Below are 27,500 nucleotides of genomic sequence, written 5' to 3'. Positions count from 1 at the left end.
AACTGACAGAATTTTAGCGTGGTGCGGCAACGTATTTTCCTTCGTGTTGTTTTTTTAAAAGAGTATAATTTCACTTTAAAGGATTTTCCTCTAAGCGCTCAGAAACTGTAACCGGTAACACGCTTATCTGACTAGCCAGCTTAAAGTTGGATTTGCCAGAAGGCTTTGAACAAGCAAATGCGACCGAAAACTTGTGTTAAAAGACAATTGTTTCTTTAACTTCCTCGGGTGGCTCAGAACCTGGTTAAAGTTCACAGGCTGGGAGACTTTCCCCCCGCCTCCTTTCCATCCTCGGGTTCCAGCTCCCCTTGCAGCTGGCCATAAATGAGGACCAGGCTTTGCCACTCCGTGCTTTCACAAGGTATCGTTAGGTCAGCGAAGCCATCAATTAGGCTGTCTGAAGTTTTATCACCAGCGCAGCGGCAATAAGTGCCGGCCCAGAAAGACTTCTGCTCTTCTGCGGCTCCCGGGGTCGGAGCCCGCAGAGGAGGGGGTCGTCGGGAGGTCAGTGCCAGCTGGGGCCGACCTCTGCCGCCAGGACCGGGGACACCCCGCGCAAGGCCACCGCCTGCCCGAAACGCAGGCACCTTTCAACTCGTTAGAAACCCCCGGTCGCAGGTACATGTGGTTAATATTAGGCCCAAAATAGCTTTTTTTTTTTTTTTTTTTTTTTTTTATCTCAAACCGGGGAGGTTGCCGCAGCTTTTGAGCGCTGGTAAAGGCAGTTAGTTGGCTGCGGAGCCTGGATTTAATTTTGCTGGTAATCCAAAAATAAGTGCTTGCATATTTCTTATTAGCTTAATGCGCAGCGATCCACATCGGCACAAGCTAAGCCAAATTAATTTCCCTAAAATAATTTTAAAACTTGCCTATTCACAGTGTTTCTTTCAAAACAGGGCAATTTTCTATCACTCAGGAGCCACGCTTGTTTTTGTCCCCCCTCTTTGTGTTTGAGAACACTTGGGGAGCCTTCGCGCAGGTTTTGTGTGCTATTTCACAGCTCAGGCTTTCGGCTAGTGACCCTTAAGGAGTGCTAATGAAGTCGAATACTAGTGTTTAATCCTCTTCAGAAATACTAACATGCCCATCATCCAAACCAGCCTCCAATAATTGCCATTGGGCCCGATCCAATGCCTCGCAAAGTCTTTCAGTCAGTTAACTGAAAACTAAGTTCATCTGCTCATTTAGCAAATTGCTAGCCTTTATATAGCATCAACTCCGCAAGGCCTTTTGTCGCACTTCCCTCCTTCCCTCCCTCCCTCTCTCCCGCCCTCCCCCTCCCCCCCCCCCCAGTTAAATTCCTCCGCAGATAATAAGAGACGGTGGCACACCTTCTATTGCATCTTCCGTAATCACAGTTGTGGAAATTTCATTAGACAGATGCATAAATGCTACAAGTAACACTAAAGGGCTCTTTTGCATCTCTCTGCTTACATCCAAAAGACATTCTTTATTCTTTAGGAGAAGTATAATTCAGTTGTCAGAGATGTCATCCTGCCTCAGAATTAGTCATGACTTCAGGTATTGAAATAAAAACTCAGACACGGTCGATGTAGTTGTTTACTCCCTTCTGACTGCGGCACAGCGAAGGCATCTCCTACCCCAGCGCTGTGATTTCGAGGCGTGCTTCCGTCCTCAAAGACAAAGGTCTCCGATAGGACTTAATTTGCTGAGCTACTTTCCAGCAACATTACCGCGTTGACCAAATGGAGCCTGACCTGAACCTCCTCCATCCAGCGTGCCTTTTATCAGCTAAAGTTAAGGCCAATAGAGATTAACAGGAAAGCCTGATAAGACTGTTTTCTCTTCTCCTATGAGCTTCTAATGGCGTATACAGATGGCAAGGTTTTAAAGAATGGAATGAATGCTTATTTAGGCCTGTAAAAAATCACAGAAAACAGAAACATCCCCCCCACACACACACGCTTTCCGTCTTACTAACCCCTTTTCTTCAATCAGGCCACTCTTCAGGGAAACCAAATTGCTTTTTCGTTTCTTATTTAAGGCCCAACCACTTTTATTATTTACATCTGGTGGTCCCCTTATTTATGTCCCTCTCCACTTCCCTGCACACACACCCCGGCTCACAGGGCTGCGAAGCATTATGGGCCTTGGCTCTCAGCGGGAGAACTCGACACTGTCTTCAAACAAATAATTAAGGGGAAGGTTAAAGGTTCACCCAGAGGTCATATCTTTGGATACTCCTCAGAAAGTTTACATTAGCAAGAAATGGGTGCCCTCTGAAGTGTTCTTTCAATGGGCTCGCACAACAAGGCAGAGCATTAAGAAAATTCTAAGTCCTCAAGGGTTTCAGGTGACAACTGCTTTACCTCTGTGAGCAGCAGACTGGGATACTCCACTCCAGCCTTACGCGTTCGACAGCCACCACAGAGTACGCCTTTTGGGACCGGTGTTGAAAACTCAATCTCGCCCAGCCGTTCACTCCCAAAAGAGCTTGGCCTTGTTTCATTCCGCTGATGTGAATAAAGCCAGCCTTTCACTGTGAACTCTACATAGAGGCAATTTGCTAGTTGTTTTGGAAATAAGAGTTAAAGCCCTAAGAGTGAGTCCCCCAATCTTTGTTTCCCTACAGAAAAAAAAATAGTGATAAAGGTGACCACATTTGTCCAGTAAATCTTGCAAAAAATAGCGCTTGGCTTTGATTTCTGATTTCATTATTTCTCCATTTTTCTTTTGCACATATGCATAACTGCAGGTGCAAATGATGTCCTCTAGACCAGCAGCACTTTGTCTGAAGAGAAGATGTGCTGTCATATACTTAGAGAGATATAGGAGCGCAGAGGCTTTAGGCATCCAGATCATTTCGAAATTCCGTTTCTACAGCCTCTCTGAAAAATCCTGTCCATAAACGGCATCAGTTATACCCACCAGTGGGTACGTCTGAAAAATTACATATGAAATTATTTATATTTGCAAAATTGCAGGTGCAAAACAGACATACATTTTGAGCAAAGGTAAAAATCAGATCCTAGCTTCATCAGCAGTAGGTACATCACATAATGCATCAGCACAATTGGTAGACAAGGGCACAGAATGCAGTGTTTGTGGATTATTATTTATTCTTTATACTGCCCCATAAATATGCACAGTGCATAATAGAGACGTAGAAACCACAGTCCCTGCCCTAGCCTTTACAGTTTTTGAGGGCTTTTTTGAATCCCTCAGAGAGTCATCTCCAGGGCCAAAGCAAAGCAAAATATAGCCTTTCGCACAGTGCTTCAGTTCGTGTGTTGCAGAAACACTGTGATGTTATTTTGGCACAAATGTCTTCAAAAGGCATTAAGAGACAGGTGAAAAAAGAGAACACCAATGCCACTATTACCAGCATTATTTGGAACCCTATAAAAGAAGAATTCACAGCTCTGTTCCTGACACTAATTGCCTGCCTTGTTCATACTCTTCACCCAGAGGCCAAAGATTGAATGGCCTGAAAAGATGAGTAAAATCTATCAACAAGACATGGATTTCTTTGTTACTCTTCTGTTAATAGTAATTCCTATTATTTGGATGATAGCAGCAGTTAGAGGACCCAATGAAGCTCAGTCTTACTTCACCCCATGCTGCACAAGCACACCGTCCAAGAGAACTCAGGGTCTGAACAGATTTCCAGGCAAAGCCTGGGGGAGAGGAGAGACGCCGTCTCTCTGTTTGCGAAGGGGAACGGAGACAGAAGGAGATTAAGTGACAAGGCCAAAGTCATACAAGAGATCTTTGGCAGAGCCACACACCCAACATAGATTTCCTCAGTCCTCTTTCAGCGCTCCTACAATCTGCTATCCATATGCTATCTTTCCTTTGTTCCCCCAGCTTAGCAGTCAGGCACACTGGCAGGGGACCGCGAAGAGAGCTCACGTTGCCACTGTTTGTGCCTTACCTGCTGTGTAGATAAAGAGGGGTCATCAGCCTCCAGGGCTGTGAGCCGATACCTTCACAAACTCTACATTCATATGGCACTTGGTCCTCATTCCAGCATGATAAATGAGGTGTGTAATGTTGAGAAATACATGTCATTGACATAGCGAGTTTAATGAAAATCTCACTTCCAGCATTTTGCAAATGACAGATTACCGACCTCGCTTATTCAAACAATAGTTGTTTGAATCTAAAGAAGGGGTTTTTTCCATCATGTATTTTTCTGTAATTGCTACCCAAAGCATCCACATATATTTCCTATAGCCAGAGTCTGTCTTTCTCGCAAAAGTAGTTCCAGTAACTTCTGTGGGACAACTTATGAAAGTGCAACAAACAAGATTTGGCTCAAAATGCACAACAATATGGACTTTCAAAAGAACACATTTCATTTTTATCTGCCTCCAGCAAAAAAACAGTAGAGCAGTAAAGGTATACTAGTGAATATGCAATCTACTCTGGTGATTTGGTAGCCCTAGTCCTAATTGGTTCCTACCATTGCTAATTAGCATGACAATATAATCTAAATATATGCATTTAATTGCATCTCTTCAAATAGAGCCTTGGTTTTCTTTGTCCAAAATAAACATGTAGTTTGTATTTTAAAGGAAGTCCTGTAATTAATCTTCTTTATATATTTATCATATTTTATCTCAAGTCATATCAAATGACGTTAAACTCACATTTACATAATACATTTTATTTTTATACGAAATAATGTTCAGATAAAATCGCAGAGAGATATTTCTGCAAAATGCAAAGAAGAATAAACAGCAAATAGAGATCTCTTAGTCTGCTTGCTCAAGTCTGGCACATTCAAAAATAATTTTGTTGTTGTTTCCACTGTCTTTTTTACACATACTGTATGCGTATTTCAAAACACTGTGACCACTCCACAACTGAATCTGAGTAAGATTAGTTCTTGATAGGAACTGTTAGTGGCTGTACTGATTGGTAATCAGAATTAGAGAGATCTCCAGCTTTTCTCTGTGGCTATCATGGAAAATTTACTTTAAATATGTAGGATCACAACAGGTCTTATTTCAGGAGGATGAATTGCGTGAAAGCTTAGGAAACTACAATTCATTCCCAACTTGGAGTCTAATCTGAACTCAAGCAGAGAGTGGTATTTAACTCCAGTCCTTTGCCTATACATCTAATATCTGCTGTGAGATGAGCTGGTGCAAAACCAAACCAGTCCCCCGCAGAAGAGTAGACTGCTCCTTCTAAGAGACTGAGGAACAACATGGAGTCACCACGTACAACTCAAAACTTTCCAGTATCAGTCTTCAACCTGGATTTCCACTTAAAATATCCGTTCCAGAAAATGAGGTGTTAAAATATTGCATTTATTTAACAAACCAGCCGCTGCATAAACAGGTTCTCAATTCTTTATGTGAAAAACAGAGAAATAAACAAATTTGTGAGATGAATTCACAATCAGTTCTCTAAAAGGATTAATGACAAGGGAAGTTTTGCTCAATTTAGATTTTAGCCCAGAAAGACACGTCTGCTCTTTTGCTTGAAAAGAACAGAGGTACCGAATGAACATTGTCACAGGCTTAGTCATAGAAATAATAACAATAAAAGTAACAACAATAACAACAATAATGTGGGGTTAAAATTGTTTACTTTCTGTCATGTGAATATAAAGCCTAATTTTCAAAATTTTTAGGTACCCAGAGGAACAGACTAGCAAGATTTTTCAAAAACCTGCCAAATCTAGATGAGAAGCTCAGCTCTTATTAAACCTAAGTAAATGGGACCTGAGCTTGATGAATAAATGGGGTTTCAGCACCTGCTTCAATGTTTTGCTGAGTAAGAGCATAAGAATGCATTCTAAAAAAGTAATCCAAATGTTTTCACCTTGGATGGGAAAATAAATCTTTGCCTAAATGATATTTCAGTATTTGGAGTATGAACATGTCAGAGTTTAGCTCAAGAGTATATACTACACTGATCCCTTGTTGCCCAAGAATGCCCTAATTTGGAAGGGAAAATAGCCAATGAAATACTATATCTAAGTCACAAAAAATGTTTTCATAAGTAACCTAGAAAACTACTTCTTTCCCAGGCTGAAAGAACCATTTCAGAAGTCTTGAGCAGATCAGAGCAGTCTGAAGGAACGCATTAGAAAAGACTAATTTGCAGAAATACTTTTATCAATATACAAACTCCTCCCCCCCCCCCCCCCCGCCGCAGTCTTTGTCTGTCACCAAACTTTTATCTGAGCAAGTAAAATCTACTTATCTTAGTTTATTTAACTTCTCCCTCCAATATGTATTCTAAACTGACAGAATTAGGTTTCGGCATCCTTCTGTACGTTTGTGTACAAAAATAGTTGAAAAAGTCCTTGTTTACGCTTCACTGAATCTATGCCGCACCTGGTTACCAACTCTTATTTGCAGCATTCCTTATAGGAAATTAAAAAAGCTGAGTTAGTCACCTGGAAAGGAGCCATCTAAACAAGGCTTCCCTAAGTCATGAATATTGAGAAATGGAGCCACTTACACGATTGGTTTTGAGAGATAGAGGGAGGGACAGGCAGGTTCATTCCCTGACAAAATTTCACATAGTTTTGGCCAGCCTTGTTAGAGAAGGGGTTTATGGGCTGTTTAAACTGATTTTCTTAAGCTAATTTAGACATCTCACATCTGTCAAAGGTGTGAGCCAGAGGTTCTAAGTCAGCATCCACGTTTGGTGGAGAGAAGGCTCCAGAAGATGACAGAGAGCAACTGAGCTGGGTGCCTGAGGCAGCCTGAGGCTGGCGCTAACCGTCCCGAAGACCTCTGCCGCATCTTGTATGTTTATGTTGGAGCTCCTAAAAATACGTTATGCCACTCAGAGCTGCCAATTGTTGGAAATCATGAAATTTGTTCATCCCATAACTGTGAGACCATCCTAAGAAAGCAGAAATTTAAACAGCAGTCTTCTCAGTGTTTACTTTGTGAGTTTCTCAGTCATTGCGCCATGTTTTTAAACTGCCACAAAATCTAGAAACTCACTTGAAAAGATTCTCACATAAACATTGTCTCCTGGAGCTGGGACCTCGAGTTAACATGAAATAACTTGAGCCTTGTGATAAAATCATGAGAATTGGCAAGACGGGCACCTATTCACCTCCGAGAAAATCTGTCTTGTTAAACATGTACCTCCCGGTTACCAGGTTACCTCTCGGGAGCGCGGGGAAATGATGTGGCTCTGCCTAGGAAAGCCCCGGTGCCTGCCATGGGCAGCCACCTGCACGGCAGCCACAACCCCCGGGGCAGCCCCCCTGCCTTCGCTCCTGGGGCAGGGGCTTGGGCGCAGGACCCTTTCCCTGCAACGAAGGCAGACCTCCAGGAGGCCCCAGTTGCGGCTGGGGGCTCCCTAGTTCTTCCCTACCAACCTGGAGGCCCCATGGCCACCCGGCTCCCCTGCCGGCCTGCGCCCCGCTGCTGCCATCGGCCTCGCCGCCAGCCCAGGGCCATGAGGGCCCAGCCCCGAGGCCGAAGCCAGCCTGCGCTTGGGGTCGGTACCCAGTGCTGCTGGCAACGGGAGAGCCGCCGCTCCCTGGCTGCAAAACCGGGCTCGCCCCGGGTTTCAGCCTCCCGTGGCCCCAGGTGAGGCCTCCCGCTGTGCAGCTGGGTGCCATGAGGTGGGGCCAGAGCACCGCTGCCGGGCCCGGGGCTGGGCCCAGGGCCTGGGGGTGCTGCTGCCCCAGGGGCACGGCTGCCTCCTCCGCACCCAGAGAGCCAGGGAGGGCAATGGCCGTGCTGTGGTTTCAACTGGTTGCCACCATGGGCATTGTGCTGGCCTGGGCAGCGGGCAGGCTGTGACACCCCGCTGGCGAGGAGGTACCTGTGTGCCCATCAGCGCCCAGGCAGGGCAGAGGTCCCAGCCCACCCCAGCAAGTGGGCACGGGTTTCCTCACCCCCTCTCGGGACACCTCAGATTAGGTGGGAAAGGGCCATCCCTTATCCGCCCCTGGGTTTCTGGCAGGGAACGAGTGCCTTTCAGTGCAGGCAGTCGCCCCTGAAGCCGCCTGGCGCACACGGGCGAGGGCTGTTAGACCTTCATGAGTGCCATCAGGTTATTCCTATACGGTTATTTATCATGCACTGTAAAAATGGTCTTTTAAAGATACTTGAAAGGAAGGGAGGAGACAAACAGACATACTTCCTTAGCTATTCATATCTTACAGATAAAATGCAAAGTCAATAGACATAAGCTGTAGTGTATAACCTCATCCTGTACTTGATTTATTGCAGATGGGAATCAACTAGAAACTGAATCACTTTGAAATTTTTACTACTGACATTAAAATTCCAGGTTTGTATACATACATCTTGCGGAGATGCTAAATACAATTTCAGCTAATTTGGCATGCGCTTTGATTTGCTGGCTCTTAGACATCCATGTTAAAGGTAGATAACAGATCACCTATAAAATCTTAAGTAACTCATACATTTAAAGATGTGTTAATTTATGCTCTTAAACTCATAGGAAAAGATTTTCAAAACTAATGAGGGTCCAGCAGTCTTGAAAACAATATGCTTATCTACCTTCTTGCATAGGAATTTAGGGGCCTCATTTTAGGTAACTTTTTTTTTTTTTGAAAAAAAAGGGTAGTTTTAGAGTAATATCACATTGAAGTATTTTACACATCTTTTTAACTGTTTCATATTCATTTTTTTTTAGCCAATTCTAAATTGACCCGAAAAGGAGAGCTGTCAACAAATTTAACATCTGTTTAACTTCCCTGATCAAATTAGATTAAGGCATTAATTCTCCTTCTTACTTTTCGCTGGAAACTACCTAAGTAGCAACTTGCCAAAAATGCATAAAGGTGTTTAGCAATTACGTACTGGGTATGTTTGAAGAGATCAAGGTGCACTCACATGTCCTGTGCTATGGATATCTCTGATTAGCTTGTCATCTACTCTGAAGAAGATGTAGCCCAACTCTCCTATACTATGTAACAGGCCAGCTGTTAGCTGTCTGTCAAGCACCTAAAGTGGACAAGTAGTCCAGGAGCAAAAATGTCACTCCTTTGATCTGGCAAGGAGCAGCTGCTGATTTATAGAGTAGGACTTTGTTCTTCCGTTCTATTTTACTTTCTTTCCTAAGGCAGAACCACAAAATCCAGCAGAAAAAAAAAAAAAAAGTGCCGTTCTCTGCAACATCAACAAGCTCTGACAACTGCAACAGGGTTTTTCTTGGCCCTAACAAAGCTCTCAGGCATCTCCTTTGACGCTCACCTTTTTTTTTTTTCCTTCTTCTTTTTGCAATGCGGTAGTTATTGTTTAATTCAGCTTCTGTAAATGGAATGGACTGTGGCCAGCAAGCCTGGGGCATAAACACACCTGTATGAAAGAAGCCTTATTGTAGCAACCATCTACAACCAACCTGCACATGCACTACCAGTTCGTGAGTTCAGAAGGAATGTTCCATTTTCCCTGACAGTAAATTTTGCCTTAAGATAACACTTTTTTTGTACCCACTGTCCTGTCTTGACCATGAAGCTTGTACACTTTTTCATTGTTATTAAAATCTGAAGGAAAAAAAATGTGTATTTTTCTACCTGTCAACCAGTGGACCTCAGGAAATTGGATCCGAAGAGCCCACTTTAAAAAAAACACAGCCAAAATATATTTATAGAAACACACTGCTGAAAGTTTGAGAACTGCTGATCCTAAATATGCCTGTTCTGTTTCAGAGACAGCGATGCAGTTGCAACCACCTCCAGCTTATACTGTTGCAGATTCTCCTCAAAAAAGGCATTTTGCAAAACAAGTACTCAGTAGGATATAGCATTTGATGCAACTAACCAGACTGCGGCACTGCCAGCCCAGACTCAATGCTCCGTTCAGTTCTTTTAGACTCAGAAGGTGCTGAGCAGATTCTGTGAGATGATCAGTCACTACACGGGCTGTTAAACTCCTGCCTCACCCATTGGAATAGCGAGGGAGTTTTCCTTTATTTCCTTTCTGATCTGTTTTCAAGTTTATTTGCTAAAAAAAAGAAATCTACAGGCCACAAGAAAAAGCTGCAGTATAACGCTGCTGAGCAGGAGGGGAGTGTCTTGTGTGTTTATGGGTGGGGAAGGGAACCACACAGCAAGCTGTGTATTTGACCCTGGTATGTATCTACACACATGCTGTGTTCACACTTCTTTATACTGTAACTTTAAAAAGGAGACAAAAAGGTTTACAAAAACAAAGATGGGAAGAGGTGAGGGTGGTGGGGGCGACATCATGACTACAAGATCTTTTGCATATATGTTAGCTTGTGGAAATAAATAAGAACTATTACAGCCAGGGCCCTAAGGGAGGCAGGAAAATGATGATGTACAGGATAGTATAAAATGATATATTAAAAACTGTGCTGTCAGTGGAACAATAGAATATTAAGCAAAAGTCCATAATAATTGGCAGATATTTAGCTGTAGACATCTTTCTCTGGTTGGTGGGTACTAAAGTATACGTGAGAGGAAAGAGAACTAGTTAGGCAATTAGAAGTAATGGGCATAAATAATACACTATGTATAAATACATCCCCCCCTCTTCCCATGTTATAGCTCTTATCCAGATACACCTAATCACCTCTCAGTAAGTCATACCTACATGCTGTTATCCCTTGTGTTTTGCTCTTTGCACTGTCTGGTTACTGGAGATTCTGCTTATGTTAATCTTTCTCTCTGTAGATGCAGAATCATGTTCATTTTTTCCCTTTAATTATTCCAATACTGGTGGTAAGACTTTACCAAACCAGAGGGTCTAATGGCATAGTAGCTAAAGATGTGTCAACACCACAGACACCAAGAGACTACAGCCTGCCATGTTATGGAATATGTGCTCCACGGTGACTGAAGGTATTAGCAGCGCAAATGTGGGACAGCTACATTATTTAAGTGTGCTAAGATGAAGAGGTAATTACACAGATCTTCCCAGTGTCATACTGGTGAAGCTTTTACCCTGTCTCATCCCATTTTTTGTTCTCTGTATCCCACAGAATCAGGGGGTAATGCTCTAAAAACATTTTCAAGAGTTTGGTAGTATATGAATGTGTTTCATGTATCCTTGTGTCTTCATTATTGTAAGCCAAACTGCTTTGGAATCATGGAATGGAAAATTTAAAAAGCCTCTGTGGAGCCGTTTCCTCAGCCTTTCACTCCATATCCCAGGCTCCCATACTTTTCTGACCACTGCTTTGTCTCCCCCAGGGCTCAGCTCTTGCTCCCCAGCCTACCTTGCTGGCGCACCAGAGATAATTGCAAAGTACAGCTGGCAAGTCAGTGATAAAGATTGCTGGTGCTCTGCAGGGGTCCTAGGTGGCCAGATATACTATGATTGAGGACATATAGAATCATAGAATTGCTGAGGTTGGAAGGGACCTTTGAGATCATCAAGTCCAACCATTAACCTACCCTGACAAAACCACTTCTAAACCATGTCCCCAGGTACCACATCTACCCTTTTTTTCAACACCTCCAGGGATGGCGAATCCACCACCTCCCTGGGCAGCCTATTCCAATGTTTAACAACCCTTTCAGTGAAAAAGTGTTTCCTAATATCCATTCTAAACCTCCCCTGACATAACTTGAACCCATTTCCTCTTGTCCTATCACTTGTCACCAGGGAGAAGAGGTCAGCCCCCATCTCTCTACAACCTCCTTTCAGGTAGTTGTAGAGGGTAATAAGGTCTCCCCTCAGCCTCCTCTTCTCCAGGCTAAACAAGCCCAGTTTCCTCAGTCGTTCCTCATAAGATTTGTCTTCCAGACCCCTCACCAGCTTTGTAGCCCTTCTCTGGACACGCTGCAACACCTCAATGCCCTTCTTGTAGTGAGGGGCCCAAAACTGAATGCAGCACTCAAGATGCGGCCTCACCAGTGCCAAGTACAGGGGGATGATCACTTCCCTAGTCCTGCTCACCACACTATTCCTGATACAGGCCAGGATGCTGTTGGCCTTCTTGGCCACCTGGGCACACTGCTGGCTCACATTCAGCCAGCTGTCCACCAACACCCCCAGGTCTTTTTCTGCCTGGCAGCTTTCACCTTACACCATTTCTTTTCTCTCTGCTGTTTTCATTCTTCTGAACAAGCTAAGGACTGAAACCAGGAAGGTTTGTGGCTTCTGAAGCACTTGAAAGGTTGGGTTCCCCTGATTTCAGTACTCAGCTGGCTTATGGGTAGAGCAAAGTATTGGAGGAGCCTGTGCTCCAGTGCACCACATCTTGGTTGTTGTTGGTTTCCCCAGCTAAAGACAGGGCTATGAATGTATTTTTCTTTCTTCTGTTAAAAGATGGTTAGCTGGAGAAGTCTCTCACTGCCACTTAAATATCTCATGTGAAAATTAAAGTATACCACAAAAAGAGACTTGAAACTGAGCGCATATTTCTTCAATGAAGAACTGGCCAGTTCTGTAATGTGTTCCACTATCCCGTATTTTGCATACAATTGAGATATCTGTTACGAAATGAAAGCCAATCTCTATAACCTATCTAATATTTATCTTTCTTTATGAGAGCAGTTTGGAAACTCTGTGTGTGATCTTACATAATTTTAATAACTGGTTGCTGATGGATTTCAATATTAACTCTGACTGTTCTGACTGGTAGGGTGTTGAGGCTTAATTTTCAGGAGAATTTCACTAATTGTTCCTGCACTGCGTAGGGGTGAAGGCATCTAAGAATATGTGTATAAACCTGTATTTGAGCCCACAAAACTCGTAATTGCAGGGCTGTATCCAACAATGCTGATCACTTCAGCCCGGTCTAGTAAAGCACTCGGATGTATAAGGAAAATTTTCAAAACGACCAAGCCCCATTATCAAAATCATCATAGGCCCTGCAAAGCCAATCCTAATGTTCAGTGAAATTCCAAGTTAGAAGGCAATATTAGCAAAGGGATGTCAACACTAGTGCCTAAATTGTAGGTGCTCTGCTCCCAAGGAAATTCCTGTCTCTGGTTAGATGTTCCAGGAATCACCAGAAGGTGGACTTAGATACCTAACTACATTTTTTTTTGTAAAAAAAAAATAATAAAAAAGCCCTCACGTAACACTGAAAGTACCTAAATTCTTTAGGCATGTAGATTTCTACTTTTTAACACCCCATCCTGTCATCATTTTTGCTGCTGTGTATATGCGCATCCTCACAGTGCGGTACTTTCTGCTGTAACCACGCTCTATCTCTGAGTTAGAGGAAGACACCCATGTCCAGTCAGGATTCCTATGGATCCTTTTAGTGAGACAGACATCTTAGGACAGGTCTGTTTTTTCTTATAACAACACAGATAAAGATCTCTTTCCTTTATAGCTGACACCATAATTATTTGACTGTTTACCTGGAAAGAAGGAGATCAAGTTTTGCCTCCCTATCCTGCTTGATTTGGAACAAAGACTTGAGCATAGGTCCATCACATCCTAGAAGAATATCTGAATCACCCAGGTATTCAGTACAGTGAACAAAGCCCTTTCAGTTCTCATTCTGAAGATGTTCCACCTGAAGTAAGTAATTATACACTCATAATTAACCAGCCCTTAACTCTCACACATCTGAAGTTGGATCCCTAACCAAGAGGCTGTACAGTCAAGCCCTTGTTCTTATTTAATTTTGTTCTACTGACTAGTCGTTACATACACAAGAGAACTGGCAGTCAGAAGAACAAGAAAGGCATGATAGTGAAGAAGAGTAAAGATGGAGCATTATGTCCAATAGCCCATTGATTGGGAAACTCAACTCACTTGGAACAGTTAAGACATTGATTTAAATCAAGACGAAGAGAAGACCTGCAAACATATATCCTATTTAACAAGTGAATTTTCTAGCCAATGAGCCATTGAGTGTAGCACTCCCTCTACCCCATTTGCCTCTTTTGTGTAAAGCTTTGGTATGGCTGATGTATGACAAGAACTTTGGCTGGATTTGGCCCCTGGGGAGATAAACTGAGTCAAGGCTGATTTTATGTTGAAAGTTGTGTGTCACTCTGGAACACGTTACTGTCTATTTATCACCTTATAGGTATTTGTGTTCCTACTCCTCTGTCCTGGAGGTCCTTTCTGTATAAAAGAACCCTGGGCAGGGCAGTATCTCACTTCTCAGTACTGCTAGGGTTGCAGTTCCAAGTTTCTCAATTATATCCCATTCTGAGCAGTTTTATGCATGCTTACCAATGGAAACAAGTATATGTGAACCAAAAGATTTTAGGCATCTTGGGGCTGGGCAGCAGCTAGGTGACCATGCTGGAAAATTCAGTGATGGCTAAAGATTAAGATTAGCTTAAACTAAAGTTTGCAGGGCTTGTGCTTGACACTCATATGCAACTCAAATGACATACACATCTAACATATACATATATATAAATGAGAAAATAGTTTGTAAAATATGCTACATAGATCTTGTATTGTGGCTTAATTGGTTTATAAGTCAATATCATAATAATACTTTCATAAGAAGTTCAAACCAAGTTTTAGAACATCTTTAACCAACCTTTGAAAGAAACAAAAAAATGAAGGTCAATCGAAACATTATGTAAAACAAAAAAAGTCTTTGCAAAAACAAAAAAAAAATGCCCCAAATTCACAGGCAGCATCTTCAAGCAAAGTAGTTCAGCATTGTGCTTGTGTGCATAAGAATTTAAAAATAAATTTTATAAGAATTTAACTATAAAGAGAATAAAAACAAAGTTTTCATTTTAATTCAGTGCCAAAACTGAAGAAAACTTAGGAAGATAAATCAGTAGTTAGAAGAGGGGAAGTTATTCTTTGTTTTTCACTTTGAATTATTAAAATTATCAATGTCATGTGTACATTCCTAGGAACAATATACAGTTTCAATTTGATTGTGAAAATCCTGTAATATTTGACTATTTTAGAAATCAAATATGCCTTTATACATGTAAACTTGCATCCATGTAAAACAGAATAATAAAAGCAACAAATGCAGACACCCATTCAGATGAACTAGTGAAGTTAGTTTCCATTTCCTTTTCTTGATTCTTCCCCAGTTGTTATATTCAGTCTTTCCAATGTGACTATATTATCATCCACAAAATTTTAGCATCGTCATAATCATAAAAGATATAGTTTATATCTTTATAAATCACATGAGGCTTAGCAGACCCTAGTAATGCCACATCTGCTTTAATCCTAGTAAATTCTAGCCTAAGACAGCATAGCCTGTGGTGTCTCACCTGAGTTCTCGGAGACATTTCAGGAAATGCATTAGCTCTGTGAGTCAGTGAAATAAGTACAAACAAAATAGTGGTCAATAGCCAAAGAAAAATTTAGCACTCGAAATGGTTTTTGACAGAAGCTTGAGTTGAAGAATCCAGCTGTATTTTATGTATGTCCCTTAACCACCAATCAGTTCTGCTGAGTGGTCCAATTTGCTGCCTAATTTTTGATGCCTGATACATGTGTTCATAGCCAAAAAAAATCATGTATCTAGAGGACCATAGTTTCTTTAGTCCAAGAAACTAAGGTCTACAAAAGAACAAATATGAAACATCATAATGTCAAATTCCACATCCTAATTTGAAACAGAAATCTCACAGTTCCAAGTACCTCATTACTAGGGCAAAATTGATGCAGAGGTGTGCAGCTAAGCTGGGTGCCTACACTTTGTTTTCAGGTGTACTAAATACAGGTAAAAAATTGGTAAGTGAAAATTTTTGTGGGCATGTTTTGCATCCGGACTGAAAAACCCATCTCATCCTTCTGCCAAATTTATCCCAAGTGCTACCTAGATCATGCTCTGGTTTTTCAATATAGCGCAGCTCTGTAATAACTGCTTAAGCATGCCATACAGTATTAATCTTCCTCATGAACTCAGTCCCAAACCAGTTTCCATGGAGAGAAATTAAGAGGTATGTACAGGCAAAGGCGAAAATATATGGCTAGCCAATGATACAGAAAGGCTCTTTAGATGGGAGCTATGGTAGAGAGGAAGGATTTTTCAACTGAGATTGCAGAACTGAGGGGAGGGCAGCATTAGACAGAGAGTGGAGAGGAGAATATGAAAAAAAGAGAGACATCTAAGTTGAAGTAGGTTTTGACATTGTTTTAAAAAAGACAATTTTGAAATTCATCTAGAAAAGGATGGTGCTGCTGAAAAGGATGCTGCTGAAGTGCCTGAAGTAGGAGGTGATTTTAATGTGTGTGTGAGAAGGAAGCATCAGCATTTGGCACATTGGGGGGGGGGGATGAAGAACTGGGACTTAGAGTCCCGAGAGAAGGGAACTACCACAGTCAAGGTGAGAGGAGATGAAGACAGAAGCAGAAAAGTCATACTGTTGAAGTGGAAATAGGAAGAGAGGAAGACACTGGAGATGTGAGAGAAAGAGGACTAGGAAATGGATGTGGGTTTGGGGCAGTGGGAATAAATGTGTGAAGAGTCCTAGAGGCGTATAGAGGAGTAAGACTTGTACTGAAGAATGTCTGAGAGTAATGTAGCTCTGGGTTCACTGTCAGTTTTTTTCACCAGGTTATAAACCTATCTACATAAAATGATACTGTCTAAAACACAAACTTCTTTTAAACAATGCTCTATTTATTGTAATAGTTTGTAGCCAAGCAATCCCTGCAGTAGCTGCAGCTGTGGCTTGTTCCATCTCATCAGTAATTTTGATTCTCTTATAGTCATTAGTGTGCAGCTTTTCACAGTATTTTAAAGTGATAAATATAATTTCCTCCCAGTTCTTGAGTTCCGTTTTGTTGAATGGACTATGCATCCTTTAACATCTAAATAATTTGCCCTGAGAATCATCACAACATAGCTACACTTTGGAACAGAACACGTGAATATGGTTCTGATAAAGCTCTGCAATGTTTATTAAAAAAACAAAAAGTAGCTTTGAACAGTTTATGATTATCTATAATCAGTATTTTTCTCCATAGAATAGTCTGAAGATCCAAGTCCTGAAATAACATGCATCTGTGTGAGAGGGTGGCCGCTACTTCTCATGAGTTGTTTAATCCTCACTGCTGTTTGTTGTGTGCGGAGCACCGAGTAGGCTTTTACTTATGACTGCTTCAAACAGTGCCCGTGTACCCTATGACATTCCAGACGACCCCAGGATGAGGTTAGCACGATAAAGAGCTTGATTTCTCTAAGCAACAGTCATTCAGACTGACAGCACCCATTCATTTACTGGAGGCTACAGGAAAAGTATGAAAAAAGAAAAAAAAAAGACTCAACTGTTGGACTTACTGACTCCTGAAAGGGCAGCTACACTATCATTACCACCGAGTGCATACAACCTGATCTTGATGTTGGCCTACTCAAAATTACTATTTGCTATGAAGGGTTGGCAAAGCAATTTATAAAATGATGGGGTAAAAGTAAGAGAAGCCCCATTAAAAGCTTTTTCTTTCCTTTAAATGAGAGTGAACAGAGAAGGACTCTTCAAGTTTGACTTAGTACCTTTGCACATTTGTCTTTATTAACATCTGTTAAATGATTAGATTTTCCTTAGAAGTAATTGTGCATTGTTAGATAATTATATCGTTGTGGCTTCTTATTGGGGAAAGGTATTACATCCAAATACTTAAGATTATAAAACCAGATGGATGTATCTGTCTGTCCATCCATCTGTCCGCTCAAGAAGCCTTTGGGTATTTTTAGAGAATTTAAAGCAGTGGTGCAAGTCATAAATAAAAGGGGCATTTTTAAGAAGGAAAATACACTTAATTAAATCGGTGTCAAAATTATCTTATTGTCAACATCCACAATATCCACAATACAGAGATGTGTAAGCGTTCCTGTGGAATACTAGTTCTCAGAACCGTAATGAGTTGCTATTAGAAAAAGCAGGGACATATTATTAGTATCCCCACAGAGTTGTCTTCTAAATTATTTATACTTGCAACACTTTCACGTAACGGCAGTTTTAAACTCAAGCAAACAAAGCAAACCACAGAATAAAGAGAGGGGAAGAGAATTATACAGAAACCCTTCCTGAATGCATGTAGTTAGAAAGGCGAGTCAAACAAACTAATCAGATTTTGTTTCCCACTCAAATCCTCACGAGGTTTGCAATAGACAGCATCAAAGCTTTTTGGGGTTGTGTCACCTTGATAAAGGATTGAGCGGCACTGTATCTGTTTTATCTCTCACATCTAAAATGTAAAGGACTGCAACTTTATTTGTCTGGTGCAAGTTTGCTTATTGTCTTTGAAATTCCACAGCGGACCCTCCACAAAAAGCTTAGCTATCAGAAGGGTGCAAACAACACCAGAGCCTTGTGTTACTCTTATGTTCATCCCCGAGGCTATGGTGTTAGGTTTGCACAGGAGTTGGGGGGACAGCGGGGAAGACTGTTGTTTTTATACAAACCTAGCATTGGGAATTACTGATTCTGCTGTCCACACTTGCTTTGCTAATACACAGTGTAATGATTAACACTTTAGGACTCCAGACTTTATAGAAAAATTGAGATGAGATACCTTATTCTTTTTTTAAAACCAGAAACTTCATCCATTCTTAAGTCTGCTCAGTGCAGAGGGGATTTGGGTGAAACTGAAGAATAAATAGCCAGAATGAAGCTCTAACAGTCTCCTCCTGGTCTTAAACTGTTTACATTTATGAACATGCAAAGATCATACTGTTCACTTTCCATTAACAGATCTACAAAGTTTTGTCTTGACCATCGAAACAAATTCTAGCTGAAATCACTGTCTTATTAGCTTACTGAGCAGCTAAACGTGGTTACTTTAAAAACAAAATTCTACCCTACAAAAAGGAAGAAAAAACATACTGCATGGTTTTTTTTTCATCCTGTAAAAGGAGTCTGTAGCTAAATATTCTCAGCTTTTTGTCAGTCACAATACAAACGGGTTTCGAAAGTATCCAGTTATTCTGAGTGCCTCTTTTTCCAAGCATTTGGATTAAGGTACCTCTAATAAACACACAATGAAAATGATGGCCGCCTTTTTAAGCAAAATGACCCTTACATGTACTAAAAACCTTATTTGCCTTGTGCTACTTCAGCTGCACACCAGCACCCTCATTGATTACCGTGGAGTTACATTAGTTTAAAATTGGAGTAACTGAGTAGTGGATCAGGTCCTATAGTCAGACATATGTTTTCCACTAGATAATGGCTACTTATATATTTATGAATTTTAAAATGCTTTTCAATTCAACTATCATTGTTACTATGTGCAGGAAGTAAAGAAGTAAATTGCAACCAAGCTTTCAGGGGTTTATGCCCTCATGAAGCACTTGTATTGCTGGTGTCAGGGGAGGGCAGCTGTATAGTGCCCTCTACATAATAAATGACACTGTTGAATATTCTTAGAGTAATGTCTGTGTGTGTGTGTGGTTTTAGGGACAGAGCTATTATCTGTTGGGTTTTACGTTCCTAAATACTGTGCCGTCATTTCTTTAACCTAGCTTCACGGAAAGTTTCAAGGAGGTTTAAATAATTGGTACTCAGATCTATTCTGTCCTGATCACCCATACAAACAGCGAGTACTCGCAGGGCGATAAACAGCTTTCAGGCAAATGCGTAACACCAGTGTCAGTTGGAGTTATGTGCAGAGACTCAGAGCAGAAATAGTATATAGCTCTCCATTCCTGAACATGACAGTCATAATAAACCTTAACCTCGACATTCCCTGCTTTCCTCAACCACAGCTAAAAATGCTACACACATTTATACCATCTAATGAACTAGACATTAAAAGGAAACCACAGATCTATACCAATAGATTGTCAGGAAGAGAAGTGTGAAGTGAATACTTGCTCATTGTAGTATCATGGTAGTTACAAAGAGGAAAGACCTAATACATCATCATCATCATCATCATCCTTCAGCGAGAGTAGGGGATAATCCACCAACGGAGGTCCCACCAGCTACTAAAATAACAGCTTGTAAACTGGGTAGTGCAAACATACAATGCAAAATCCTAGGGGACAGAAACTCAGAGTCACCGTGGTGAACCTGGGAAGAGAATGATGGATGCTTATTTTGCTCTTCTTTGGTGGCAATGCAAAGGAAGGACAAACTGAAGAAGGGGTTTGGGTTCGAAGGAATTGTGTCTGGTTTCTGAATCTGTCACTTATTCTTTTTATTAACATGTATAAACAAATTAATTGTAGATGATGACTCTGGTTATGAAAAGAATTGAGAGGGTATAAGGCTTGCTCGTTCAGAAGCAAGTAAGTAAAGAAAGAGTAGGAGTGAGTGGAGTTTAGAATTGACTCCTTTTCCACCCACGCCTCCTTCAAGCCAGGGAAACAACCAGCACTGAAATGATAGCAGCCTATAGCAGATAGTGGTCAGTGACGATTACGTATCGCCGTAATGAGCAAAGGCAAAGTAGGAAACTCTGCTTTTGCTATGCCTCAGAGACATATTCCGTGCTATTCCTACAGTTTTACCAATAATCAAGCCCTTTGTCTACCTGACGCTTGGTTTCCTATGGGTTAATGATATTAACAATTATTTTTTCCCAGTCTCGCCTCTCATTTTCCTTATGTTGTCATGATACATTTTCTATTGTTTTTGAGACAATTTGACAATGAAGGGCACAAAAATATCTAGATACTAATATATCCATGCCTCTACACTGCACAGGATTTACCTTCCTCTGATTGAAATTCTGATGATGGCTGAGGGTCTGATTGCACTAGCTACAATTACTAGAGTCTGGTTTACAATTTGTTCTGCAACTGTTATTCACATGTAACTTTTCAGAAGTCTTTCTAAGATTATTTTTTTTATGTGGGATAATTAGCCTGATATTTAAGAATTCTAATCTCATATAAATGCTCAATCAAAACACATATTTTCCTGTGAGCTAAAAATGCCTGGATTTCAGTTTTCATTCTCAAAAGAATGTTATTGTTCCTGCAGGACGTGCAATGGAGCATAAAAGAGCATTTTACCTCACCATTTGAATTGGATGATTTTTTTCCTTCTTCCCCTTTTTTTTTTTTATTTTTGAGTGTTTAATTGATTATTGTTGTCTATGTTTTTTTCCTTGTCATCTTTATCTTCTCCTGTAAGTGTGGATTTACTGCTTTTGGAAAATCTACAAAAAGAATGTTGTCCTCATTCTGTGCTTTTGATTTCATATATTTAATTTCTAAATAAAAAATAGACATTTTCAATTTCGGGACCCATTCAGTTAATGGTCTCTCTTAAAGGGCTACCAAAGAGGATGCCAGTTATTTCTGACTGTATGATGTGTGTTCCAAGACCCACCAATTCACCTTTTACAAGCGACAAAACAAATGCTGGTAACTGACTTTTGGCAAGTACTGATATGAACTGGACTAGAACTCAGGGCTGAAATTGTAATGGGTCTGGTGTATGAAATACTTCCTTAGCTATAAGATAAACACTGTACCAAAGTGGTAGACAGACAAATTACTATGTCCTCGTGACTCTCTAGGTTAATGCCTCCTTCAGAGAAGGAGGAGGAAAGAGAAGGATTAAAAAAAACAACCTCCCAATAAAGAATCTCTTGCAGACAGCAAGAAGAAATCCAACCCAGAAATCAGAAAGAAGAGAAAAAATCAACCACTGAAAGTGGGAGGACACAACGTACAGATGAAGGAGGAACTTACTGTACTTCCACAGAAAAGTGGGACACCTGAAGTGTTTGGTTGTTTTTTAAATACGTTTGTGGCCAAACCCACATTTTGTGTTGAGGAAGCAGAACTTAAACCAGAGCACAGTAAAACGTGGTATCTTCACTATCATGTTTGAATAGGAATTATTAGAGATCCTGGTTTAAAAAAGAGAAGAATGTTGATGTGGACTTCAGAAACTGTGGCGGCAGGCAAAACAACTATTTTTATCTGCTTATGATGAGGAAATATGTAAGCTTCTGTGCATTTTGGTTCACCTCAGCTTTACTTAGTTTTAATCCAGGCCTATTTTCATGGATTTCTTTTAAATACATTTCCTATTAAGCAAATAAACTTGAAATTCTTCTTAATTCTTCTCATATAAAAACATACCATCAGCTGTCTGATGAAGTGAAGACCATGGAGGGTAATAGCGAAGACAATCCACTTTGGCTTCCAGTGAAAGAAGCAACCTGCCAGAGGCCACCGAAAGAACAAGAGGTGGAAATGAGCTGAAGTGTCGGGATCCAGCTGTTTTCAGGGACCTAGTTCTAGGCCTGTCATAGGAATAGTAAATCTGATTTTCCCTGGTTTTGCACTATGTACAGTCTCTCGACATCTACAAAGTTTCTCTTCTTTTACTTTGGGACAAGCAGGAGTGTCATCACACCAATATCTCTCAAAACTTTGTATCATATTTTACAGGATGTAAATTGCAGGCTTGGTCATTACCAGGCCCTGGAGGAAAGATATAAGGAATAAACATCAATGCGTCTCCATTTGCTTTTTTCCTTTAAAGAAAAATATGTTGTATATTTGAAGATTATAAGTAAAGAAATTGTTTAAAACAACCATTATTTCATTGCCCTGCCATTTTCCTTAACCTGCAGAATGCCTGCCATTTTCCTTAATTCATTGCAGCGGTGAAGCATGTATGCCAGAGCACCTTCTGATGTATTTGACACTGATGTTATTTGCTTGTTTCACAGTGGATGGCAACAAGAATCTCGGTGCCCTTTTCTGAGCGTGCCAATGCAAGCAAAGAGTACTGTGTTTCCACTGGTACGATTCACGTTTTGGATAGCTTGCATCCCCTTCAACGACTGTGTCTTGGAAGTAAGTTGCTGTGCAAAGTCTGGGCCAGAGTAGACTCTTAGGGACCAAGCATCAAGAGAACATGGGTAGGGGCATCGCTGGAAGCGAGCCTGTGGGAATAAGTATCATTTCCATGGTGGTATACGCTGCAATACTACTGTACCACAGTTCATTTAAATTGGTAAATGGTAAAGTCACCAAATATGCCAGACACAATTCACATGCCCCAAATTAACTGCAGTATACAGTCACAAATCTGTGCCCTGAGGTCAACATAAAATACCTATATCAGGTACAAGTCTTGTAGTATGGCTTGCAGGTGTCTCTGTGATTTCACATACTGGTGAAGAGTATTGAGGACCGTAACACCTCTGTGGCATTACAGGTGTTACTGCAGATATCTGCAGTCACCTGCTCTTCTCTCCATGTCATGACACATGAAGAAAGGAAGAGATGAACAGAAATTTCTACAGTCCTTCACCTTGGCCACAAGGGTCCTTTCCTTCCCAGTTCTTGGGAAACTCTGCCATATCTCTGTGTATTGTCCTGCAAATGCTGTTAGAGTAACTTACTGCCAGCGCTATTTGAGGACTGATTCAACTTTCAAAATGGAAATCTGTGGAAAAACTCCAACCCACTTTGACAGGCTTTGAAACGGGAACATGGACAATCTGAAGGAGAGACTAAAGGAATGAAACCACTTTGAAAATCTGTCAGCCCCCAATCACTGCCGCACTTACATTACCCACATAGTGCCCCAGTGTGACTTTCTGGGAAAGTCAGAGAATGAAGCAGCAAAGTGCATTTATATTTAGGAGAAAAAGATAATTTTTTATGGCTTTGTGTTATTTTTATGCTTTTCCGCCTAACATATTTTAATGCTATTTTTATGTATTTTTATCTTGCTCTGCAATATATATTGTCATATAACACAAAAATATATTAATATGAGATTCAAAAAACCAGTAGCTTTTGTAGTTTCTCACCAGCTTACCTTTATTACTTCAGAGTTCAATTACTTAATGTTTTAACACCTCTGTGGTGGCACATAGCTCCATCTCAGTGTTACAGTCTGGTAACCGGACACTGTTCACACGCTGAATCCACTGGCTGACTTCACCGCTAATACTTATTGTCAGAAAGGCTGTGCAGACTGTTATAAACTTGTCAGGTGACTGAATAATTTAGTGGACATATTTCCAAAGCTATCCACATACCCAAAACAGACATGTGCTTTGTGGTATGTATAAAAGCATGTGAGGGCCATTTGAAATTGACCCACTCTTACATGGATGCTGTCTACAGTGAGCTTCGCATCTCAGCTGGATCTTCTAGGAGCTGCGGTATTATGACTAGTAAGTCTACAAATTAGATGTCCTGGACTAGTTTGCAGAAAAAGGAAAACCAGAAATTTCTGAGTAAAGTTGTAGGAAATACTCGCAGTGAACACAATCACACAAAACTAATATAATGCTGGGTTTCAGCAGAAAAAAATAAACCTCAGCCCAGGTTCATAGAGTGATTCTGGGCTCATCTTTAATATTGCATTACCATCATGTCATATTTCAAAACTGAAGGAAACGTTATAGCCAAACTGATGCTCAAACCACAGCACTGCTTCTGGGTTTGCCTCTGTTTTTTGGAGAGAAACAAAATTTTACATTTAAGTGGGAGTTTTGACATGTGAAAATAAACATTAAGTCGTGTGGCTGAGGAATAAAGCTCCTCCTCAGAACTGCTTTTATGCAAACACGACCCTCCAGAACCTTGATGTGCCAAAGACTGTTGAGACTTGCTCTCCCTGATTTAGCAGTTTACTTAAGCGTGTGCCTGTCTGTAAGCACATGGATAACTTCATTAACATGACTGAGAGCTAGGCAGGTACTATGACAGCCTAATGGAGTTAGGCCTCATCTGAAGAATGGGTTCTGAGAGTGTTTATTCCTGAACAAGTCAGCCAACAGTCATCTCATTTTTTTTTACTGATCAAGCTATTTTGTCCTTTGTATCGGTGGCCTTTGATTAAACTTAGCCGTGGGATACTCAGCAAGAGTGAAAATTTTTGTAAGTTCCATATAAAATTATTTTAGCTCATTATAATTAAGGCCATGGACATTCATAATAAACTTTATAAAAAAATGTTAAACTAATGATTCACCTCAGGAAAACCACCCAAGGTATCTGTGAGGAAGACGGCATCTACTTTTCATCCCGAAAGTGAATAAAGCTTGAAAAATAAGGGATGAGAAATTAAACTAAATGTACAAGAAGCGACCGAGGAAGGGCTTTATCTGGAACTGAATGACTGGCTTTTTCCTGACTTTACCCCCCAGATCCGAGTAATGAGAGCTTCAAGGGATCAGCAGGATTCGTCTTTCCCTCCGGAAAGCAATACTGTTCTCTTGTGTAGAAATGGAACCCCGAACTTGTTTCTTTCCTCCTTTTATAGCTCACATTGACTAAACTACTGGGCTTTAGCAGGCACTGAAAAGTTAAACTTGGGAGAAAGACAGACATCATGGAAAACATAAATGGACAGACCTGACCAAATTCAAGACTTTCACAAAAGACTACAGCGTTAAGGAAGTTCCACATGGTTGTAAAGTTAATAGAAAAATACTGATTTCTTTTTGAATATATAAACCGGAAGTATTCCTAGCGTCTTCCAAAGCGCTTACCGGCTGGCTTACAGGACACTGTGCCCATCAACATAAAATATATACATTTCTGAAATGCAGTGATGCTTTGAAAAGTGGTTGGGTTTTTTTTTTTTCCTCTATGTAAAACAGCATATTCTTCCTACGCAGAGAAAATAGTCTTTACTAAACTTGCAGGCTTACAAATGAACAAGGCCAGACGATGTAAAGAGCTATAGAAACTTTTTGGGGGGTTGATTTATGTTGAAACAAGCAAGCGACATACAGTATATTTTATGTTGTCTGATAAAAGATGGTGTATAAAAAACCCTTTCAAAATGCACTGTTTTGGAAACCACAATGAAGAATGAATTTTTAATAAGGCTTGCCTCAGTGATAGTCTTGGCCAAGAAGAGATTACTACTATGCAAGTGCAATATGGAATTTCCACTTGAGAAACTCTGTATGGACTGTGTTTTACACCAGTCATTGAATTTAGGTAAGGAATACAGAAGAAAAAGAAAGAAATGAGAGAGCCAGTGGAAAACAAAGAACAATTGCAATCTATTTAAGACACCAAGCACATTGTAGACTATAATTTTCTTGATTCTACATAAATGCCCTTCTATGATGATCCAAACTTTTTAATCTCTTTCTGCTTCCCTTGGTAGTTTTTAAGATGAAACATAGAATTTTCTTATTTCTGCCATCTTTAACCCATACTCAGGAGAAGATTAACATCAATCCCTTATGACTTTATTTGTTTTAAGTGGATAAGAGCTTTGTTTTAAGCTCAGTTTCACCTGGAAATTGCTCTTTTATCATTGGTAACATCAAACTAATGAGCTCACCGTTCCAATTTTATCCTCCAAATAACAAAAAAAGGAAGACAGCTGAGTTTTCAGACAGCTGTAGAATGGTCTATCATTCTGGGTTATTCCCTTTTGTAGACTAGTAGTCACTAGACACGACTGCCTCTTTGAAAATTCTGACCTGGGAAGATTTTTGCCAAGCCAGCATTCCTGATTCTTCACTGGCCCGCATCTTGGGTACGTACACCGCTTAATACACAGGGAGTATAAAATACTCTTGGTATACTCCTTTTTTAATAGGTACTGTGAGCTTTTATATGCATTGAGCGGGGAGGCGATCACACAAGTTGCAGAACAATTACAAATCAGCTTTAGTCACACCTTTCTCAGCAGAAAGATTTTACCAGAGCATGTGCCCTTTAGGGATTTTATGTTCTTTGGGCACTTCTGCTCTTCCCCTTCACTTATTTTTGGTGCTAAGTGGTAGGAAAAGCTAATTCTACCTTTACTTTTCCATTGGGCCAGATTTTCACTTGATGTAAATAATTTTGGTTTAGTGATGCTGATTACTATTTTAATGTCAGTTTTTGCTATTTGGTAACATGTCTCAGTGTCATGGAAGGCACCTCCCATCGCACTGTACTCCTGGGGTACCTCAGTTTGGGCACCTGAGTGGCAGTAAGGGAGCTGGGGTGCAAAGATGACTGGTTTGGTGCACTTGTTGCCAAATGGAAAGGCGACAACTTCTTAAGAATATATTGACATGGTGTTCCCTCACACCTCATCCCAGACAAAAGGATCAGATAACTAACACTTTAGGAAACCAAGTTACCGGATTTCCTTATTGTACGACGTTTCTCCAACCAGCAGCACACCTTGAATACACGCAGTCCAGTGTGAGCAGGTTTTGAAACTTTTGAAAGTTCACATGCTGCAGTAGGCTTGAACTTCATTGCAGAGAAATGGAAGTGTGTTTGCCACCTTATTTTGAACTCTCCAGGGAAATAAAGTTCAGTGTCATAAGCATAAGCATAAGCATTGCTACCTCGCAGCATCCTATGGTAAGACCAGTAGCAGCGATCAGCTAAAAATCTTTAAATTGTGCAGACCCACTTACTTTGCTGTGTTTATGCCGGGGAATAATTTGGCCAGTAAGTTTGGATTCTATCTGAATTTAAAAAATTCAGTAGATCTATGCTGTTTTGGAGCTGGGGCCTTAGGTTTGGGCTGGCTTTTCCTGTTCTAGCTCAGAAATGTAAGTAACTGAAGCAATTAATACTATAACCAGTGTTTAACACCCACGAGAGTCTGGTAAAGGTATGGTATTTTCACACCAATTTTCAAATCATCTGGCTTTCCCTACAGTTTACAAAATTACAGTTGCCCTGACTTCTAAAATATAAGGAGGCTTAATGGGTATTATTAATTTTTTGTTTTGTTTTTACCAGTGTGATAGTTCTTTTGG

The 27,500-nt window shown here is 40.6% G+C and overlaps 1 protein-coding gene across 3 annotated transcripts in view; it reads right to left on the bottom strand.

Annotated features, from left to right (window-relative positions):
* Positions 1-27,500, bottom strand: part of MEIS2 (Meis homeobox 2) — a 179,582-nt gene that overhangs the window by 6,681 nt on the left and 145,401 nt on the right. The gene's annotated exons all lie outside the window — the stretch shown is intronic.

Source organism: Vanellus vanellus (assembly GCF_965231255.1).
Source record: "Vanellus vanellus genome assembly, chromosome: 6".
In the NCBI taxonomy this organism is placed as follows: domain Eukaryota; kingdom Metazoa; phylum Chordata; class Aves; order Charadriiformes; family Charadriidae; genus Vanellus; species Vanellus vanellus.
This window is presented reverse-complemented; position numbering and strand designations above follow the sequence as displayed.